The sequence below is a fragment of the Gossypium hirsutum genome, chromosome A03 (assembly GCF_007990345.1).
Source record: "Gossypium hirsutum isolate 1008001.06 chromosome A03, Gossypium_hirsutum_v2.1, whole genome shotgun sequence".
In the NCBI taxonomy this organism is placed as follows: domain Eukaryota; kingdom Viridiplantae; phylum Streptophyta; class Magnoliopsida; order Malvales; family Malvaceae; genus Gossypium; species Gossypium hirsutum.
Window position 1 is genome coordinate 81,241,148 of NC_053426.1, and position 23,368 is coordinate 81,264,515.

The window sequence follows — 23,368 nt, forward strand, 5'->3', positions numbered from 1 at the left end:
CTTAAATGGATTGGGGTGCGTGTTTATGCAAGAAGACAAAGTGATAGCGTATGCTTTGAGACAACTTAAGCCGCATGAGAGAAATTACCTGACCCACGATTTGGAGCCAGCTGCTATAGTATTCGCATTAAATATTTGGAGACACCATTTGTATGGTGAGAGATGTTGGGTATTCACCGACCATAAAAGTCTAAAGTATTTGATGACTCAGAAGGAGCTGAATTTATGACAAAGGAGATGGTTGGAGTTGATAAAAGACTATGAATTAATAAACAACTATCACCCAGGGAAGGTGAATGTAGTCACCGATGCTCTGAGTAGAAAGTCATTGTTTACTTTGAGGGCTATGAATGCTCGATTGACTGTGACTAATGGTGGTTTGATCCTAGCTGAAATGAGAGCTAGACCGATGTTCCTTTAAGAGATATGCAAAGCTTAGAAGGGTAATAAGGACTTGCAAGCTAAGATGGCTTAGTGTGAGACGGAAAATGAATTAGAATTTCGTATTGGTACCGATGAGTGTATAATGTACCGAGACTGAATTTGTGTACCCAAGGATAATGAGCTTATTGAGAATATTTTACGAGAGGCACATAGTGGTTGCTTGTCTATCCATCCGGGTAGTGTGAAAATGTATAACGACTTGAAGAAAATGTACTGGTGGTCGGGGATGAAAAGAGACATTTCTAAGTTTGTCTCTAAGTGTCTAGTTTGTCAACAAGTGAAGGTCGAACACCAAGTACCTTCAAGTTTACTTCAGCTTGTGATGGTTCCCAAGTGGAAACGGGACCGAATAACCATGGATTTGGTGTGGAGGTTGCCTTTGACACTAAGGAAAAAGGATTCAGTTTGGGTCATGTTGATAAACTTACTAAGTCAGCACAGTTTATACTGGTGCGTACCGACTTTTCCCTTGAGAAATTGGCTGATCTATACGTTTCTGAGATTGTGAGACTTCATGGAGTACCTTTGTCGATTATTTCGAATAGAGATTTGAGGTTTACCTTGCAGTTTTGGAAAAAGTTGCAAGAGACATTGGGAACAAAACCGAATTTTAGTACTGCATTCCACCCGCAAACCGACGGTTAGTTGGAGAGAGTCATTCAGATCTTAGAAGATATGTTGCGATGTTGTGTTCTCGAGTTCCAAGGCAGCTGGGAAAAGAATTTGTCACTAGTTGAATTCACCTATAACAATAGTTATCAGTCGAGTTTGAAAATGGTGCCCTATAAGGCTATGTATGGGCATAAGTTTCAAATGCCCTTATATTGGACGGAACTTAAAAAGAATCAGATTCACGGGGTTGACTTAGTCGAAAGACTAAAGAAAAGGTTAAGATGATTCGTGATTGCCTGAGAGCCGGATCGGATAGACAGAAGTCCTACGCAGATTTGAAACAAAAAGAGATCGAGTTTCAAGTTGGTGATAAGGTGTTTCTGAAGATATCTCTGTGGAGGAAAGTCCTTAGATTCGGTAAAAAGGGCATGCTGAGGCCGCGATTTATTAGACCTTATGGGGTAACCAAGAAAATTGGACCGGTAGCATACCGATTAGCCTTGCCTCGTGAGCTAGAGAAAATCCATGATGTGTTCCATGTATCAATGTTGCGCCACTACTGATCTGACCCCTCACACGTGATTTCACCGGAAGAAATTGAAATAAGCCCGGATATAACCTATGGTGAATAACCGATTAAGATTTTGGATCGAGAGGTCAAGAAGTTGAGAAATAAAAGTGTAGCACTCGTGAAGGTTTGGCATAGACACAAAGTCGAGGAAGCCACATGGGAACCCGGAGAGACTATGAGAGATCAATACCCGAACTTATTCACTAGTATGATTTTCGGGGATGAAAATCCCTAAGAGGGAGAAATGTAACAAACCTGATTTTGGGCCTAGCTGAAACAATGGTTTCGGAACCACTAACCCAAGGTCGGAGAAATTATTTTTAATATTATTTTATGTGTGATGGCATGTTTATAAAGATGCATGAAAATTTTGGTAACTTAATTTTAGCATTTGTGAGCTTAATTGCGAAAAAAGACTAAATTGCATAAAGTGCAAAAGTCCTATTTTGATAGCTAAAGGTATCAAATAGCTAGAAAACCTAATTGGGGGTCTTTAAAGGGCAATTAGACCCTTTAGAAAGGCTTGGTCGGCCTTGAGACAAGGAAATTAACATAGTCAAATATTAGGTGAAGTTTGGTGACTTATTTGACCAAAAAGAAATAAAATAAAAGAAAGATGATACCATCGCTTTCACCATTTCTTCTCCATTGGAAATTTAGCAATTGTAGGGGTTTGAAAGCTTGAAAATTTTAGCAACTTATAACCCTCTCAAGTAAGTGATTTTGATGGCCTTTCTTGATGATTTTTGTATTTTTAGGACCCTTATAGCATGAGCTTTCAAATGAGGGGACTATTTTGCAAAATGGTTGAAAGTCTAGGGTTTTACCAGGAGAGTGTTCATGTTGTTTTCTGAAATTTTATGGAAGAAAATAAATCATGGTTGTGAAATGAACAATTTTTGTACTAGGACCTCTCATGAAAACCCTAATAGGACCATTTTTTAAAGTTTGTAAAATATATAGTAATGTTGCGAAATATTGGAAATTTGGGGTTGTCATAAGAGAGATAAATGGTCAGTTACGTTTGACTAATAAGTAAACTCGATAAAAATTAATTTCCAAGCCTAGGGGTAAAATGGTCATTTTGTGAAAGTTTAGGGGCAAAATGGTCATTTTGCCCAAATTATAAATTATAGAGCGTTTAGATTTAATTGATAATTGAATGACCAAATGTTGCCATTTTAGATCAAGAAATAGAAAATATAAACCTAGACCGGGGGAAGGCCAAGTAAGTAGATTAAATCAACTAGTCGCGACATTTTGAGTACCGAGGTAAGTTGTATGTTAATAATGCAATTATATCTTCGTGATGTGCAATTGAATTGATATGGCATAAATTTTTTTGATTTTGAAAATGATAATACATGTTGAGAAATTAACAGAATAGAGACTTTTGTTGAACATTTGGAATAAACTTGGATATTGGTACCTTAATATTGGGCGATATGTATGCTAGTGTAAGACACGTCTGGGACATGCATCAGCCACAATTTGATAGCCAGTGTAAGACATGTCTGGGACATACATCGACCTCGAGTTATTTAAGCCATTGTAAGACATATTAGAGACATGCATCTCATTGAGACGAGAGATAGTGTAAGACAGGTCTGGGACATGCATCAGCCTCGCGATAGACAAGCTAGTGTAAGACCTGTCTGGGACATGGCGTCAGCTTGTTGTGTCTCAGTGTAAGACCTTTCTGGGACATAGCATTGATACCGATAGATGAGAGCCAGTGTAAGACCATGTCTGGGACATGGCGTCGGCATTTTAACCCATGTTAGGGTTATTGAGTATCTGGTAGTATTCCAAATGGTTCAACAAAAGATTTATGGGTTATATCAAAATGAGATAACTTATGACCATGTGACGAGTGGTACATGTACTTAAATGAGAATCTCGAAATACGATCTTCAATTGCGTTGTATGTTTAATGAGGAAGGAAAGTGAGTAAGTCATGCTCATGACCACTTGTGTATTTTACATGAAGAATATATGCTATGTAAATTGTATGGGATAGCGATGAGTAAGTTATGTTTATGTTCATCTCTGTGTTGTAAACAAATGATGAAATGTTGTGAGCATGTTCTAGTATGGTAAACTGTTACCGTATATTTTCATGCAACTTACTAAGCTTTATGCTTACCCTATTTCCTTTCCATTTTCTTATAGTCTCGCCAAAGTAGCTCGAGGATCCTTGCCCACGTCAGAGAAGCCAGACACACTATCATCTGAAGCACTTGGTATAGTTAAATATTTTATTTTTGATTATGGCATTTATAGGACCCTGACTTTTAAGTTTTGTGTTAGTGTTAATTGGCCAATGTGTTGGCTCACTTTAGCATTTGATTCATTTTGATAAGGCCATGGAAAATTGCTAATATTGAAAGTATATATATAAATGCAAGATAGTCTTTCATGAATGTGAAATTGTTGGCATGGTTGGATATATGAAATATTTATGGGCCTTAGCTATGGTTGTTTGGTTTAGAAACCATACTAAGTTAGACTTTGTTATGTTTTTTGGTGTTAGATTGTGTTTCAGGGTGGCAAAGGGATTTGAATATAGCCTTATATCGTCCACACGGGTAGACACACGGGCGTGTGTCTAGGCCATGTGTGACACATGGTCAGCCCCATGGGCATGTTGCTTGGCCGTGTGTCCCCTGCATGTAAATTTTACAAGTCAGTATGCATGGTCGTAAACACACGGGCAGAGACACGACTGTGTGTCTCAGTCGTGTGGATGGCATGGCCTCTGGCCACAAGTGTGTGCCTCGGCCGTGTACACTAAATGGGAAGCTGAAGTCAGAAGCAGAATTTCAAGGTTTTTAAAACATGGGCTAGGACATGAGATGTCATGGTCGTGTGAGGAACACGGGCCATGGACAAGGGCATGTGTCAGGCCGTGTGAAAACCCCTGTAGGTTTGAATCTAGGATTTAATTTCAACGGGCATGTCCCCTCTAGGTCGTGTAACCCACACAGGCCTTTAGCACAGCCATGTTTTAATGGCCACACGAGCGTGTTGCCCTTCCACACGGGCGTGTGCCCTGCTTCAAGTCATATTTTTCAATAGTTTCCAAAGATGTTGGGATTAATCCCGAGATATTTCCAAAGGGTGATTTGGGCCTCATAAGCCTATATTAAGAGCTTGTAGATTAAAAAGGAAAAGTTTTAAATTGGACCTAGTTCTTATAACTCGAAAATGATCGTATGCATGTGTTTAAGTGTGGTAGTACCCTATATTCCGTTCCGACGTAGGATACGGTGTGGTGTGTTATACTTAGTGGTATCAGAGCTATGGTTTAGTTGAGTTTAGGACTAACCTACCATGAGTACAAATCTAGCTATACATGCCATAGTAGTATATTGATAGTGTGACGACTCCTGATGATTTAAATTATGTTTTCATATAGTAAATGAATCCTGACATAGCTACGGTAGATGATGGAGAAAGTAATGCGCCGACTCCCACTGAAGGGACCGCACCAGTTGATAGTGGGCCCTTGACGATGCGTCAGGGCGGAGGGGCTAGAGAAGCTTACCTCTACATGATGGATGCCTGGTACTCAGAGTTTGTTCGTGCGAATCCAAACACTCCACCTCCCCCAACTCCTCCGATTCCTCAATATGCCCTTGTAGCTCCGCTAGGAGTGGATGTGATTAGGAGAAAGAAACCTCCAGTAGATAAAATACGAAAGCAAGGGGCCGAGGAATTTCGGGCTAATATTGATGATGACCTAGAAAGAGCAGAGTTTTGGTTGGAAAATACCATTAGGGTATTTGATGAGTTATCAGACACGCTTGTGGAGTGTGTAAAGTGCGCAGTGTCACTCCTACGAGACTCGGCCTACCAATAGTGGAATACTCTCGTGTCTGTTGTACCAAGAGAGAGGATAACTTGGGAATTCTTTTAGGGAGAGTTCTGAAAGAAGTATATTAGCCGGACGTTTATAGACTAGAAAAAGGAAAGAGTTTTTAGAGTTGAAGTAGGGCCATACGACGGTGACCGAGTACGAGAATGAATTTGTAAGACTCAGCAAATATGCACAGGAGTGCATATCTATAGAAGCCATCATGTGCAAGAGGTTTGAAGATGGTCTGAACGAAGATATCCGTCTATTAGTTGGCATCTTAGAATTGAGAGAATTGGTGGTGCTCGTGGAGAGAGCATGGAACGCCGAGGAATTGGCCATAGAGATGAGAAAAGTTGACATCGAGTGCCGAGACTCAAGGAAAAGACAGATGGGGGAATCACAGCAGACCTCATCTAAGAGATCGAGAGAGTTTCTTACCCGATCAAATGCGTCAGCGGGGTTCTCGAATAGAGCAAGACCAGGCAGCACTCGGCGTCTAAAGCTCAAACCACTTCTATTGCTAGTGTTGGTAGTGCTCGGCCAAATAAGCCAGAGTGTTCACAATGTGGTAGGCGTCATTTCAGCGAGTACCGAGGGAATGAAAGGGGTTGCTTCAAATATGGATCACTAGACCACTTCATTCGGAACTGTATTAAATTAGATGACAAAGAGAAAAAGCAAGATATGAGGGTGAGTAGTGCTCCTTTAAGGGGTAGACTACAGAAAAACCCTAGAAGTGGGGCTAACAATAGGGGTGCACCTAGAGAAGCTGCTATGAGGTCCAAGGGCAGAGCGCCTGCAAGGACTTATGCTATACGTGCCCATGAAGAGGAAGAGTCTCCCAATGTGATCACGGGTACCTTTTCTATCCATGATATATCTGTTGTTGCTTTAATTGACCCGGGATCCACCCACACGGGCCTTTAGCACGGCCATGTCTTAATGGCCACACAGGCGTATGCCCTGCTTCAAATGGTATTTTTCAATAGTTTTCAAAGATGTTGGGATTATTCCCGGGATATTTCTTGTAATGCCCCCACGCCCGAGACCGTCGCCGGAGTCGAGTATGAGGTGTTACTAAGCTTAATTTAACATATTTAGAACTTTGGATTATTTATTTCTACATTCTCAGCTTTTAAGCTACTTGCATCACAGTCACAAGAAAAATCATATCTTGAGTTACGAAACTCGAAATCAAGATCCGTAAATTTTCCCTAAATCTAGACTCATATACCTATATACTAATTTTTTTCTAGAATTTTTGGTTGGGCCAATTAGTACAGTTTATTAGTTAAATTTACCCCTGTTTCAGGACTTGACTGGTCTGAACTCTGTTTACTACGAACCACATTTCTCTCTGTAAAAAATCCATATGACTATGAGGTTTGTTTCTAATGAAACTAGACTCAATAAGGATTCTGAGAATATAAAATACACTACCTAATTATATCTTTATAATTTATGGTGAATTTCTAAATTTGGAACAGGGGATTCAGAAACTGCTATGACCCTGTTTCACTAAAATTCAAATATCTTGTAACATATAATTCCTTTACCTATTTCATTTGTTTCATGTGAAACTAGACATAATAAGCTTCAATTTGATATGTATTCCATCACCAAGTTAAATTTCTATGATTTTTAGTAAATTTTTAAACTCGCGTCAGTGTTGCTGCATTATTCTATTTATGGCAAATTTCATCCCTTTTATGAGTTTTTATGCACTAAGTATCTTAATAATTTTCCTTAACATCAAATATAATCTAAACTAAATATTTTCATAATTTATCATTATCAAGCATTTCCTCAACCATTCCATCACCATACCATAAGATCATTTACACAAAAAAAGTATATTGCTATACATGCCATACTTAAATTTACAAGCCATTACCAAAAGTCTTCCGAATAGTGTGATTGAGCCTTCGACCTATCCCGACTCCTGAGCTGGCTTGTCCAAAACTACAATGAGTAAGAAGGAGGGAGTAAGCATAAATGCTTAGTAAGTTCATATGCAAATAATAAGTAACATAACAAACAGTCATACCAATCAACATTAGCATGTATCACTAAAACACATATCACATTTTTAATCATTTTTCATCATCTTATTACCTTATCGTGGTTGTATCAATACTCAACCCGAGGGTTAAATACATATCTGTCCAAAATAACCATTTCACATCACTCACCAATACTTCTCTTTACATCTCGAATATTCCTCCATTGAGTAGAACTTTACCCGTTGAACACATCGGAATATAATTCGGATACATGGATAACTTGCACATAAGTGCCATATATGCAATCAAGCAATCATGTAACCCGCCCATAAGCGAACTCGGACTCAACTCAACGAGCTCAGGCGTTCGCATCCATAAGTGAACTCGGACTCAACTCAACGAGTTCGGATGCTCAATCATCCTAGTGACATGTCACTTGTATCCTAATCTATTCCTAAGGTTCAAACGGGATTTTTCCTCGAACACTTATCCTTGCCGTCTTCCGTAGAATGCCGAAATCAATACTCGGTAACAATTATATTTAACAAGTAGTTCACATAATTTACAGATGAACTTACCTTGGTACCAAAATACAAAGATTTTGCAATTTAGTCCACAATCTTTTCTTTTCCTCGATTGAGGTCGATTCCACGTCTTTCTTGATCTAAAATAACACATTTAGCTTATTTAATACTCACATTATCAAATTAATCCTTAACTCAAATTTTGGAAAAATTACAATTTTACCCCTAAACTTTTGCATATTTACATTTTTGCCCCTAGGCTCGGGATTAAAATTTATTCCTTATTCTTATGTTTTACAACATGCTGATCACTTTTTTCTTCTATGGCAACATCAAATTCTCACTCTAACATGTACTTGTGACTATTAGGTATTTTTACCGATTAAGCCCTTTTACTCGTTTTTGCTTAAAATCGAGTAGTACAAGTTGTCTAACATAATTTAAAACTTCATATTCTATCATAAAACATCAAAATACACAAATTTCACCTATGGTTATTTTTCCAAATATAAACCCTAGGTTAAATTATTGCTAACATAAGCTTTATCGAGTTACCGGGATCTCAAAATCGTAAAAATCATTAAAAACGGGGCTTGGAATCACTTACTATGGAGCTTGGAAGCTTGAAACAACCCTAGCTATGGAGAACCCTTGAAATTTCGGCCTAATGAAGAAGATGGACAAAAATTGGCTTTTAATTTTGTTTTTAATTCATTTTAATAACTAAATGACCAAAATACCCTTACTACTAAACTTTCCAAAAATTCCTTCCATGTCCTAATTTTGTCCATGAACTTAAAATTGGTCAAATTGCTATTTAAGACCTCCTCATTAATATTCCAAAACAATTTCATACTAAAAACTTCTAGAATGCAAGTTTTGCAACTTATTCGATTTAGTCCCTACTTTCAATTTAAGCACTTTAGGCATAGAATTTCATCACGAAATTTTCACACAATCATGCAATCATATCATAAACCTAAAAATAATTATAAAATAATTATTTCTATCTCGGATTTATGGTCACGAAACCACTATTCTGATTAGGCCCTAATTCGGGATATTACAACTCTCCCCCCTTTAAGGATTTTCGTCCTCGAAAATCTTACCGATAAACAGATGTGGGTATTGATTTCTCATAGTTTCTTCGGATTCCCATGTAGCTTCTTCTACTCCATGCCTTTGCCACAACACCTTCACAAGTGCAACATTTTTATTCCTTAGTTGTTTGACCTCTCGAGCTAAAATCTTAATCGGTTCTTCTTCGTAGGTCATATCTGGTTGTGGTTCAATTTCTGTCGGTGAAACTACATGTGAAGGATTCGAACGATACCGACGTAACATAGATATGTGGAACACATCATGAATCTTCTCTAATTCAGGTGGTAATGCTAGCCGATATCCTACCAGTCCAACTTTTTCAATTACTTCATACGGCCCAACAAAACGCGGACTTAATTTGCCCTTCCGTCCAAATCTAAGGACTTTCTTCCACGGAGTCACCTTTAAAAATACTTTATCACCAACTTGAAATTCAATGTCCTTTCGCTTTAGGTCTGCATAAGATTTCTGTCTATCTGAAGCAGCTTTCAAACAATCTCGAATTATCTTCACTTTTTCTTCAGTTTCTTTTATTAGATCAACTCCATAAATTTGATTTTCCTTGAGTTCAGTCCAATACAATGACGTTCGACACTTACGACCATATAATGCTTCATAAGGTGCCATTTTCAAGCTCGTCTGATAACTATTATTGTAAGCAAATTCCACCAACGGTAAGTATCTTTCCCAACTTCCTTGAAATTCCAATACACAACATCTAAGCATATCTTCAAGAATCTGAATTATTCTTTCTGATTGTCCATCAGTTTGTGGATGAAAAGCAGTACTGAAATTTAACTTCGTACCTAACGCGTCTTGCAACTTTTGCCAAAACCGCGAGGTAAACCTTGGATCTCTATCTGAAATAATCGATAATGGTATTCCGTGTAATCTAACAATTTCTCTAATATACAGTTCAGCCAACTTGTTAAGAGAATAATCCGTACGTACCGGGATAAAATGAGCCGACTTAGTTAATCTGTCAACTATTACCCAGATGGCATCTTTCTTTCCCGGAGTCAATGGCAATCCTGAAACAAAATCCATAGTAATCCGATCCCATTTCCATTCAGGAACCATAATAGGCTGGAGTAATCCTGAAGGTACTTGGTGTTCAGCTTTCACCTGTTGACAAATTAAGCATTTGGACACAAACTCTGATATATCTCTTTTCATTCCATTCCACCAATACATTTTCTTCAAGTCATTATACATTTTCGTACTACCCGGATGAATCGAGAAATAACCACTATGTGCTTCCTGTAGGATCTTTTGAATCAATTCCTCATTCTTCGGTACACAAATCCGATCTTTAAACATTAAGCACCCATCAGAACCAATTCTGAAATCTGATCCCGTATCAGCTTCACACTGTTTTCTTTTGGCTAGCAAATCTTGATCATTTTTCTGAGTTTCAGAAATCTCTTGTAAAAACATCGGTCTTGCTCTTAACTCTGCTAGAATCGAACCGTCATCTGACATTTTCAACTGAGTGTTCATAACTCTCAAAGCAAACAACAACTTTCTACTTAAAGCATCGGCAACCACATTCGCTTTTCCCGGATGATAATCAATAACAAGCTCATAATCTTTCAATAACTCCAACCATCTTCGCTGTCTCAAATTCAAGTCTTTTTGTGACATCAAGTATTTAAGACTTTTGTGATCGGTATATACTCGGCACTTTTCACCATACAAATAATGTCGCCAAATCTTCAAAGCAAACACCACTGCAGCCAATTCCAAATCGTGAGTAGGATAATTCCTTTCATGAGGTTTTAACTGCCTCGAAGCATAAGCCACCACTTTTCCTTCTTGCATGAGTACACACCCCAAACCATTTAGAGAAGCATCACTATACACCACAAATTCTTTACCTAATTCGGGTTGTACCAACACTGGTGCTTCAGTTAATAACTTTTTCAATTCTTGAAAACTCTGTTGACATTCTTCCGTCCATTCAAATTTAACATCCTTTCGAAGTAGTCTAGTCATAGGAGCAGCAATTATAGAAAATCCATTTACAAACCGCCGATAATACCCAGCTAGCCCCAAGAAACTTCTAACTTCAGTTACGTTTTTCGGTGGTTTCCAATCAACAATGGCTGAAATTTTACTAGGATCAACCCGTATACCATCACCTGAAACAATATGACCCAAAAATCCAACTTCCCGGAGCCAAAATTCACTTTTACTAAACTTAGCATATAGCTTCTTATCTCTCAAAGTTTGCAAAACTATCCTCAAATGCTCAGCATGCTCTGTCTCATCTTTTGAATAAATTAAAATATCATCTATAAACACCACAACAAATCTGTCCAAGTATGGTCGAAATATGCGATTCATTAAATCCATAAACACAGCAGGAGCATTTGTCAACCCGAATGGCATAACTAAAAATTCATAATGACCGTACCTTGTTCTAAAAGCAGTTTTAGGCACATCCGACTCCTTTACCCGCAGTTGGTAATACCTAGATCTCAAGTCAATCTTTGAAAACCATGTCGCTCCTTTTAGCTGATCAAACAAATCATCAATTCTTGGCAACGGATACTTGTTTTTGATTGTCACCTTGTTTAACTGCCGATAATCAACACACAACCTCATAGAACCATCCTTCTTTTTCACAAATAACACGGGAGCACCCCAAGGTGAAAAACTCGGTCTCACAAAACCTTTATCAGTCAACTCTTGCAACTGCGACTTTAATTCCTTCAACTCTGTTGGTGCCATTCTATACAGAGCAATCGAAATCGGAGCTGTTCTCGGTATCAAATCAATATCAAATTCTACTTCCCTGACTGGAGGCAAACCCGGCAATTCTTCTGGAAATACGTCCGCAAATTCACACACAACCGGCATTGATTCAACTTTCTTTTCAACTTCTTTTGTATTAATTACATACGCCAAATAAGCTTCATAACCCTTTCTCTGATATCTTTGAGCCGACATTGAAGAAATCACACTAGGCAATGCCTCTGATTTAGCTGATTCAACCCGCAGAGTTTCACCATTTTCACACTTTAATTCTATAACCTTTTCTTTGCAATTTATTTTAGCATCATGCAATGTCAACCAATCCATACCCAAAATAACATCAAACTCATCAAACGGCAACAACATCAAGTCGGCCGGAAAGTAATGATCCCGAATCATTAAAGGACATTTCTTACATACTTTATCAACAGTCACACATTTGCCTAACGGATTCGACACTCTAATCATAAATTCTGTGTTCTCAACAGGTATATTCATACTAGACACCAATTTCATGCACACATATGAATGAGTAGAACCGGGATCAATCAAAGCAATAACATTAACATTATAGAGAGAAAATGTACCGGTAATCACATCAGGTGAGGAAGCATCTTCACGCGCTTTAATAGCATAAGTTCTAGCCGGAGCCCTTCCTTCAGGTCTAACCGGTGCATCCCTGGCTACATTCTTACTGCTTGTTTCACTTCTAACTTTTCTCGGATACCTTCCCCTCGAGTCTGCACCACTAGCTTTTACATTCTGAAATTTTTCTTTCTCAGCTCTCTCTGGGCAGTCTCTAATAAAATGATCCGGAGAACCACATCGAAAACATTCATTTGCTCTGCACGGACCAAAATGATTTCTACCACATCGCTGGCACTCGGGTTTAACAAATCTCGAGTTCCTTACACTGGCTGCAGAAGTATTCTAAGATTTAGGACCCACATTTTGCTTCTTATAATTCCCATATGATTGTCCAGCTGAAGCTTGGGAACGAGGATTCATATTCCTTGACTTTCTAGGTTGCTGTGAAAATGAACTACTCATCGGTCTTTTCTTCCAATTTCTAGTCTCAGCCTCTACCTTTTTCTTTTCTTTAAGTAGTTCTTCAGCCTTGCAAGCTCGATCAACCAGTACTACCATTTCTTTTAGTTCAAGGATCCCGACAAATACTTTAATGTCTTCGTTGAGCCCGTCTTCAAATCGTCGGCACATCTTGGCTTCTGTAGGAACATATTCCCTGGCATACTTACTCAATCGAACAAACTCTCTTTCATATTCTGAGACTGTCATATTACCTTGCTTCAGCTCAAGAAACTCTTTACATTTCTGATCAATAAACCTTTCACTAATATATTTCTTCCGAAACTCTTCTTGAAAGAATTCCCAGGTTACCCTCTCTTTCGGTACCACCGAAATCAAAGTCTTCCACCAATTATAGGCTGAATCTCTCAACAAAGATGTAGCACATTTCAAACATTCTTCAGGTGTACAAGATAATTCATCAAATACCCGGATAGAATTTTCAAGCCAGAACTCTGCTTTCTTTGCATCATCATCAATATTTGCTCTAAATTCTTCAGCCCCTTGTTTACGAATTCTGTCAACGGGGGTTCTGTGAAATTTTATCTATCCATACCTTGAGGCATCGGGGGTACAGGTTGAGGAATTGGGGAGGTGGGGGAGGTCGTACATTTGGGTTCGTACGAACGAACTCAGAGTACCATGCACTCATCATTCGGAGAAAGGCTTCCCGATCCCTTTCTCCTCCTCCCTGACCAACAGTAGGAGGTGGGTTTTTAGTCGGCGCTACCCCTTCAGCCGGAGTTGGCGCATTACTCTATACTTCATCTGCTACAGCTGGATCGGGATCCATTTACTATATAAAAATCATTTAAAAAGGTCAGAAGTCGTCACACTATCACAATTCATACATATGGCATGTATAGCAAAATCCGTACATACAACACGTAGTCCGAGAACTGACTAAACCTGCTCTGATACCACTAAATGTAACGCCCCCACGCCCGAGACCGTCGCCGGAGTCGAGTATGAGGTGTTACTAAGCTTAATTTAACATATTTAGAACTTTGGATTATTTATTTCTACATTCACAGCTTCTAAGCTACTTGCATCACAGTCACAAGAAAAATCATATCTCGAGTTACGAAACTCGAAATCAAGATCCGTAAATTTTCCCTAAATCTAGACTCATATACCTATCTACTAATTTTTTTCTCGAATTTTTGGTTGGGCCAATTAGTACATTTTATTAGTTAAAGTTACCCCTGTTTCAGGACTTGACTGGTCTGACCTCTGTTTACTATGAACCACATTTCTCTCTGTAAAAAATCCATATGACTATGAGGTTTGTTTCTAATGAAACTAGACTAAATAAGGATTCTTAGAATATAAAATAAACTACCTAATTATATCTTTACAATTTATGGTGAATTTCTAAAGTTGGAAAGGGGATTCAGAAACTGCTATGACCCTGTTTCACTAAAATTCAAATATCTTGTAACATATAATTCCTTTACCTATTTCATGTGAAACTAGACATAATAAGCTTCAATTTGATATGTATTCCATCACCAAGTTAAATTTCTATGATTTTTAGTAAATTTTTAAACTCGCGTCAGTGTTGCTGCAGTATTCTGTTTATGGCAAATTTCATCCCTTTTATGAGTTTTTATGCACTAAGTATCTTAATAATTTTCCTTAACATCAAATATAATCTAAACTAAATATTTTCATAATTTATCATTATCAAGCATTTCCTCAACCATTCCATCACCATACCATAAGATCATTTACACAAAAAAAAGTATATTGCTATACATGCCATACTTAAATTTACAAGCCATTACCAAAAGTCTTCCGGATAGTGTGACTGAGCCTTCGACCTATCCCGACTCCTGAGCTGGCTTGTCCAAAACTACAATGAGTAAGAAGGAGGGAGTAAGCATAAATGCTTAGTAAGTTCATATGCAAATAATAAGTAACATAACAAACAGTCATACCAATCAACATTAGCATGTATCACTAAAACACATATCACATTTTTAATCATTTTTCATCATCTTATTACCTTATCGTGGTTGTATCAATACTCAACCCGAGGGTTAAATACATACCTGTCCAAAATAACCATTTCACATCACTCACCAATACTTCTCTTTACATCTCGAATATTCCTCCATTGAGTAGAACTTTACCCGTTGAACACATCGGAATATAATTCGGATACATGGATAACTTGCACATAAGTGCCATATATGCAATCAAGCAATCATGTAACCCGCCCATAAGCGAACTCGGACTCAACTCAACGAGCTCAGGCGTTCGCATCCATAAGTGAACTCGGACTCAACTCAACGAGTTCGGATGCTCAAATCATCCTAGTGACATGTCACTTGTATCCTAATCTATTCCTAAGGTTCAAACGGGATTTTTCCTCGAACACTTATCCTTGCCGTCTTTCGTAGAATGCCGAAATCAATACTCGGTAACAATTATATTTAACAAGTAGTTCACATAATTTACATATGAACTTACCTTGGTACCAAAATACAAAGATTTTTCAATTTAGTCCACAATCTTTTCTTTTCCTCGATTGAGGTCGATTCCAAGTCTTTCTTGATCTAAAATAACACATTTAGCTTATTTAATACTCACATTATCAAATTAATCCTTAACTCAAATTTTGGAAAAATTACAATTTTACCCCTAAACTTTTGCATATTTACATTTTTACCCCTAGGCTCGGGATTAAAATTTATTCCTTATTCTTATGTTTTACAACATGCTGATCACTTTTCTCTTCTATGGTAACATCAAATTCTCACTCTAACATGTACTTGTGACTATTAGGTATTTTTACCGATTAAGCCCTTTTACTCGTTTTTGCTTAAAATCGAGTAGTACAAGTTGTCTAACATAATTTAAAACTTCATATTCTATCATAAAACATCAAAATACACAAATTTCACCTATGGTTATTTTTCCAAATATAAACCCTAGGTTAAATTATTGCTAACATAAGCTTTATCGAGTTACCGGGATCTCAAAATCGTAAAAATCATTAAAAACGGGGCTTGGAATCACTTACTATGGAGCTTGGAAGCTTGAAACAACCCTAGCTATGGAGAACCCTTGAAATTTCGGCCTAATGAAGAAGATGGACAAAAATTGGCTTTTAATTTTGTTTTTAATTCATTTTAATAACTAAATGACCAAAATACCCTTACTACTAAACTTTCCAAAAATTCCTTCCATGTCCTAATTTTGTCCATGAACTTAAAATTGGTCAAATTGCTATTTAAGACCTCCTCATTAATATTCCAAAACAATTTCATACTAAAAACTTCTAGAATGCAAGTTTTGCAACTTATTCGATTTAGTCCCTACTTTCAATTTAAGCACTTTAGGCATAGAATTTCATCACGAAATTTTCACACAATCATGTAATCATATCATAAACCTAAAAATAATTATAAAATAATTATTTCTATCTCGGATTTATGGTCACAAAACCACTATTCCGATTAGGCCCTAATTCGGGATATTACATTTCCAAAGCGTGATTTTGGCCTCATAGGCCCATATTAAGAGCTTGTAGATTAAAAAGGAAAAATTTTAAATTGGACCTAGTTCTTATAACTCAGAAATGATCGTATGCATGTGTTTAAATGTGGTAATGCCCCGTATTCTGTTCTAGAATAGGGTACGAGTGTGGGGTGTTACATTACTAATAAAATAATAATAAAAATAATAATTTAGATAAAAATAGAATTTAGGAAAAAACTTTATGAGACTATTTGAGAGATTTTTGAGAATTGATTGAAAAATTTGAGAGATTTAAGAGAGAATTGTAAGAAATTTGTGTGAGGGGTTTATACTTTTTTTTTGTCGTGGGGCCAATGGCTAGTTGTAATAGCTATTGAAATTTACTATTGGCGCACAAGCAAAAGCGTGCCTACATGGAAGCGCTTTACTAAAGCATGCTGACGTGAGGGCATTTTATATGCTAGCAGGGAAAAAATGATGAGCTGGACGTGCTTTTCTGCATTTCCCCTGAAAACGACTCTAGCTCAGTGAGTTTTAGGAAAATCAGACCATTCCTATAATTATGAAGAAAAATGACACATTTCCGTAATTTTCCTTGGAAATGGGCATTTTCTGGTCATTTAGTCATAATTTAATATAAAAATAAAATAAAAATGTTATTAAATTATATGTTATTATTTTTTTTAAATTATAAAAATATTTAATATATTTTAATATAATTTAATATAAAATAATTATATTAAGATATGGTTAAATTATTTATTATTTATTATTAAATTATATTTAATAATAATCCTATTAAAATTTTATAACAATAATAATCATCTACCTAAAAAAATTATGCTAATGATAGTCTAGTCATATTAGTTTTTTTTCCTTATGCTATTACAACATATATTCCATTTAACCAAGCACAAGAATACTATTACAGTTCTATTCCATTCCATTGAACCAAACAATTGAATTAATAATTATCGCTCTATTCCATTACAACCCTATTCAATTCTAGTGAACTAAACGTGTCGTTAGAGGATGTTTTAAGGCTGGGTTAACAACATCGTAACTCGATAAATTCTGTATTTTAATTAGGTGGGATTCAAGTCTAAAGGAGGAAGTGTAGATTTTTCAAAGTAGTGTTGCGGCTTTGCGATTTTAAGGTGTGGGTTCTAACATGTAAACTAAGTATTAAAATTATATTTTTAGTGTTCAGGTTAACATTTAAGCTTGTTGGTCGAGTTTGCTTAAATTGCTAAAATAAGTGATCTAAAGGTGGTTGAATCAGGTACATTTCGAGCCCTAACTAAATAGCATGAATGCAAAACTTGTATGGTTGGTTGATTAATTGTATGTTTGGTATTGAATGATGTAAAATGGTTGATTTGGATATTAAATGTTGTTGGTTGTATGTATAGCATGTGTTTTTATGGAATGATAATTGGATGCTTGAATTGTATGCGTGAGTGAGATGCCATGGAATGAACTGATTGAAAGTCTGCTATACATACACTGGAAAATTTGTTTGTAGTATGTTAAATTGCCTTTAAAATTATTATAATATTAAGACATGATAGAATGTCATTAAATTGATTGTGAAATCAAGTGCATGATAAGTATTTAAACTGAATTAAATGAGATATTGAAAGCATATAAAACATGCCATTGAATTGGGATTGAAATGGAAGCATGTACATACTTGTACCTTGTATGACATAATGCATGGGCATGGGGTGGATTATTGTAGTTAACGAAGGAGTTCCGTGGAGTACTGGCGGTAGATTAAGCTCGCATTATTGTTGCTAGTGCACTGCACCGAGAGTACTGAGAAGATTGGCAATTATATCACATATTGATTGGCAGTATAACTACATTGATTATATTGGTGGTTTATGTAACACCATAAAATAGGGCCTAGGAGTTTTAGGGGTATTTTAAAAAGTTCTAGAGTGCTTGAAAATTTGTGTCATGGTAAATCAATTTTATATTTAACTATGGCATCTTAGCTGTTCAATCAATTTTTGAAAAAGTGCTCCAAAAATCCTTAATTTTAGGAAAAAGTATGAATTGAAATAGAGTCAAATTTGTGAGTTTTTAACAGGGAATTAGCTTAGATTTTAAAATTCAACTTATTTCTTCCCCTACCAACGTGATTTCATGATAGCTTTTTGCCCTAAAACAAGGTTTACCATCCCTTACTATTCCATTGCCCCTTCCATTGGTTTTTGCATCCCAAACCATAGCACTTTGATTTCCTAACATTCCCAAGCCAATTACCTTCATAAATCCCCAAGAAAAACCACTCAAAAACTCTAAAGATTTCATCATCTTCTCCAAACGTGGGTTTTCTGAATTTAAGTCAAAACTCATCTAATTTTTGATCGAAGGTAATATTTCAAATTCTTATGAGTTTTTCATGGTATCTAGTCCTTAAATTTAAAGTATTAGCCTTTGACTCACTAGTTTATAAAAAAAGCCGAAAATGGAGTCATTAATGGTGGATTTTGAGATTTTATGTAAAAATGTGATTTTAAAGTGTTATTGTATTAGTTTTAATGTGATTAAGAGGTTTTTCAACTTCCATTGAAGTTTTCATTAATGATTTCTCATGTGTTAATGAAGTTTGTGAAAATTGCCAAAAAGATGTGAGAAAATGTCGATACCAGGAACTGAGCATTTTAGTGCAATTCAAAGGTTGGGAATTAGGCTTAGACGATTAATAGGATGAACGAAATTCATTTTTGGCAAAAAGGTTAAGCATAGACTGAGTTATGAGCATTTTAAGTTTGTTATATTAATGTTTTTAAGCTATTTGGGAACTCAACTTAGGCTTGTGTTTTTGGTTGGTTTGAGTGAATCCTTGGCCATTATTTGACTATGATTATTGTATGATTGTTGTGTGTGAAGCCTTAGATTCATTAAGGCCTTCAACCAGTTAAGGAAAGAGCTAGATTGAGCTTTCGGCTTCTTGGTGAAAGCAATAGTGGTGAGTGTTTGGATGCTCGTAGACACGAGTCATGTGTTATTTGGGAATTTATTTGTAGCCTAAACCCCTACTCTAAATTTCGAGTGTAAGTTTTCTTGTATCTATATTTATCTTGTGCTTTTGTGCTTATATGATTAAGAAGATTTGCTTAGTAATAAGAAGCTCATATATATGCTATGTTGATATAGTAACTGTTGTGAAAACTGAAAATGTATACATGATATATATTGTAAATGACAGTGATAGTGTTTTGCAAATGATAACATGCAGTGATAGTGCACGAATAATTGGTAAGTGTCATATGATTGATTTGAGATATTTTGTCCTTGTGATCTTGAAACCATTGGATATAGTCGGCATGCCATAAGATTGTGAGTACTCACCTATATGTATAGTTATTTTAGGCATTGAGGCTCTTGGGACATGTTTGGATGGATAAGGGAATGTAAGCTAAACTCCATTCAACGACACATGTGAGGGGAAATAAAGAGAGTGTTAGCTATATGTTTCACTTTTGGGACATGGTTGACTCTATGAATTTATGTTTGGTGTGATGGAGATCCGTGTATCCGATGTGATGATAGAGCTCACTATAAATTTCATAACTCAGGTGCCAAATTATATTGTATTATATCTATCTATGTGTATTGTGTGCTGAATGCCTTAATAAATATGCGGTTACTATGCAAACTATCCTTATAAATGTTATTTATTAGACAATGCATGTTAAAGTGTTACGCATTACTAAACATAAGGCTCTAGTATCGTATATGTATGTGGTTATTATGGATACATGACGAAATGTTTGTATAGTGGTTATCTCACTCATTCACTGAGCTTGTCAAGCTCACCCACTCTTTTCAACATTTGCATATTAGTAGTGGTTCGGTGTGGGCGGTGTGGTTGTCCTAGGGAGTGATCCAAGAAAGACTCATTTATTCTCGTAGGTGTTCTTTCAATTATTTTTGTATTGGGAAATAAGTCAATGTGGTAAACTTCTTTAGCGCGATGATATGTTTGGATTATTTATCGACTTTGTTTATTTCAGTTTTATAAGTTTGTGAGTTTATATGTTTGCTTATGTTCATGAACTTTGATGATGTCTTGATGTATCTTGCTTAGACACATTTTGACTATTTGAACTGTTAAATTTATCTGTTGGATCATTATTTATTGAAGTAACTGATGCATGATGCTTAGAATCTATTTTGGAATGAGTTAATTGCATATGTATGCTGCATTTTTCTATCTAGGGACAGAGGTATCAATATTCAGAATTTAAAATCGATACCTTTGTTTTTTAAAATGTGTAGGGAGTCAGAATAGAGATTTGGTATCGATTCCTTTGCTCAAGTATTAATACTCGGGGTCAATGTATTGATATTTCATGACAGGTACCAATAATTTTTAAGACTTTGGAATTTAGTCGAAAAACAGAATGCAAGTTTGGTATCATTTTTCCAGGTGGTATCAATACCATACAGAGAAAATATCGATACCCTAGTGTCAGTATCGATACCTACGGACACATTTTGAGAATTTTGGTAAATGGACCTTATGCATGTTAATGCTTATTTTTACAATTATTTTTATATGATTTGCACGTAACATTGATAAACAACAAGTATAATTGACTTAAACCCATACAAATACTAAAATAGAAGATGCTTTGATTAAACTAAAACTTTACTTGTTGTATATGACATGAGATGGTGGTGTGGCATCCCGTATCGGGCTTGGCAACCAGGCTGAATGTAGGGTGTTACATTTTGTGGTATCAGAGCCCTAGATCTAATAGCACTCGGACCTAGGTGATTGTTGTGTGTTGTAGGGTTGTGAAACCCAAGTGATTAAATTATTTTAATTGTGTGTCTTGCATGAGGTATCTTTTGTTGTGATGCATGTATGGTAAGAACAGGAACACATTGCCTTTAATCCTAAATTTTGCTTGCAGGCACGTGACTTGGATCATTCCTCGCCACTCACACCATTTATTTTTTTTATGTGCTAGATTATTAGAATATGTCTTTTAGACATTTTAATGTGAGAACTAGTGCTCAAGAGGATGGTACATCCTCTAGACCTCCTATGCCGCCGCATAGAGTAAACATACCTGATCAGGGTGTAGGCCCTCTGATGGAAGCTGTGATAGGAGCGTTTCAATGGATTGTTGGCGCTGACCCTGCTCTTGCACCTGCCAAGCCTACATCGGTTAATCGTGGGTTGCTGCTAGAACATCTTCGGGCATTGGGTGGTAAAGAGTTTTTTGGAGTGAAAGATACTGATCCAACCGTAGCTGAGTACTGGTTGGAAGGAGTTGAACAAATCCTCGAGTAGATGTCCTGTTCTGATGAGGAAAAATTGGGTTCTGTTGTGTCCTTACTCGACGGTAAGGCTCATCATTGGTGGATTACGGTTAGGAGAGGTACTGTTACTGATAGTTTAACTTGGAGTTACTTTCTCGAGGGTTTTAGGAGAAAATTTATGGGTGAGTAGTATATAGAGGCTTGTAAGCCTGAGTTTTTGGATTTGAAGGTGATCTATCTATAGCTGATTATGAGGCTAAGTTTATGCAACCTAGTTAGTATGCATGTAACACCCCCAACTCGTAACCGTCGCCAGAATAGGTTAAGAGGCATTATCGGACTGGTAAATCAATTCAGAACAATCATGTATCCAATAACATCTTATTTCAGTTAATATCATCCATTCACATTCAACATGTACTTAAATCAAGCATACAAAGGTTTAATCATGCATTCGGGACTAAATCGGTAACATATTAAAATTTTGGAAACTTAGAAAAAATTCAACATTTCAAATATCACACGCCCGTGTGAATAGGCTGTGTTCCTCACACGGCTAGTAGACAAGCTCGTGTCTTAAACCGTGTGAAAATAGGGCATACATATTGACTTGTGTCACATGGCCGAGGACACGCCCGTGTGCCAAGCCGTGTGAAAACTAGAGAGGATATTAACTTGGGTCACACGGCCGGCCACACGTCTATGTGCCGGCCTGTGTGTCACACATGGCCAGTAGACACGCCCGTGTATCTAGGCTGTGCCAAACCTGTAGGGTATACTGACTTAATTCGAAAGGGTACCCCAGGGGACACATGGCCATGCACCAAGATCGTGTGTCGCACAGGGCTGAGACATCGCCCGTGTCTCTGTCTGTTTGGATAAAAATAGGCCATTTGTAAAGCCATTTTGGCACCCTATAAACACAAGCATTCTCAAGCATAAATGACCACATTTTTACAACTCAATAGGCAGCCAAGATAACCATTTCAATACACATTATTTACCATATCAAAACCTAACAATTACATACCCAAATACCTATTTAACATCATTCATAATCCATTCATTTACCAACTACATATCAAGTCTTCACTTGCATAATTTCATTCCATCATTACCTTGCTACAACATACCATAATTGAACATTTAATTCAACCAAAACATAGTACCAAAATAAGCCAAATCACATGGCTTAGCTCATACACAAGATATACCAAAAGCATAATTTCAAGTGACCATAACTAACACCATCCAAACTAGCCTATACATGCCATATTTACATACTTTCAAAAGTTCATAAATACCAATCGAAAATTGGATAGTGTGATGTGCAATTCCGACTTGTCCAAAACGAGCGAGCTAACGAGCCTTTATAATATATAGAAAAAGAAACAGAGTAAGCTTTATAGCTTAGTAAGCCCGTATAATTCAGAATTAAACTTACCATTTAAACCAAATCAATACAAGTAACTAAGGTAAGCTCCATACAATTTCCAAATGCTTTTCACAAGTATTCATCCATAGGTTAGACATATTAGTACATGAAATCATCCACTATCACAATTCAATACTCAATATAACTAGCATTCATCATTTCATTCTTATTCATATAATCAATAATCCATTAAATAACATTACT